Source organism: Solanum pennellii, chromosome 8 (assembly GCF_001406875.1).
Source record: "Solanum pennellii chromosome 8, SPENNV200".
NCBI lineage: Eukaryota > Viridiplantae > Streptophyta > Magnoliopsida > Solanales > Solanaceae > Solanum > Solanum pennellii.
Window position 1 is genome coordinate 61,240,073 of NC_028644.1, and position 1,115 is coordinate 61,241,187.

Consider the following 1,115-nt stretch of genomic DNA (forward strand, 5'->3'; position numbering starts at 1 on the left):
CCTTTTTCTCTGCAATATTTGAAGTAAAATGTTTGTAAATTGTATAATTAAGTGTACAACACGAAGATATATATTTTTGCATGTGTATATACAATTTTCTCTCGCTTTATACAAAACAGAAACAGAATTATACACTTCTGTGTATAAAGCGAGAGAGGCGAGCGAGAATGGAGAGTGGCGAGCGAGATTTCTGGGAGAGAGACACTGACAAATTTTAGCTAACGTTTGCTATGGAGCACAATTAAATCAAACCCTAGCTATTCCATTTATTTTAGGTTATTAGTTTGCTATTATATACAATTTTCCCTTAAATTTTTTGACTCCTTTTTTTTCATAAAATATAAATAAATAAATAAAATAAAATAAAGTAGTGGTACTCAAGTATATCTAGTACCAAAAATTATTCTTGGTAGTACATAGTGAGTAGTACTTTATTCAATTGCATGTGAGTTTTCGTAATTTGGTGCCTCTATTAAAAACAAAAATCATTATACAAAAGAAAAAGAAAATCATTATAGATTTTGAAAAGGGCAAACTTTTTTCAGAGTTTCAGTTACTATTATTTTTTGTTTGGAAGTGATGATGATTCATCACTATACGACAAATTTAAATACCTTTATAGGGCCCCCTTGTAATTTATTTTTCTATTTTATTTTATTAATTAAAATATTATAAGAAAATTGTGAATAAATAAATTAAATAACTATGTCACCTTTCGGTGGCTCCCTGAACAAGGTACAAGATAGAACTCTTTTTTGATGACCGTTACTTTTGAAAAATATAATTTAATTTATTTGAAAAAAAAAATATTTTATTTTATTTCATTAACGTCAAAATATGACATGAGCAAACAAGTCTAATGTTTGAATATCTCTAGCTTATTTGTTTTGCGTCATATAAAATATGGACGGTAAAAATATATGTATAAAAACAATATCAGAGATAGGTGGTTGATTCATATGTAGTCAATTGTAAATCAATTTTAATTTGTAATGATTGATGTGGTTATAACTTGAAAAAGTAGATTAAAAACAAAGATGGATGATCTACGCTTAGGTTGGTGTGGATCTAGGAGGAACTATTATTATTCGATAAAAATAGTACGTTGTAAAGTA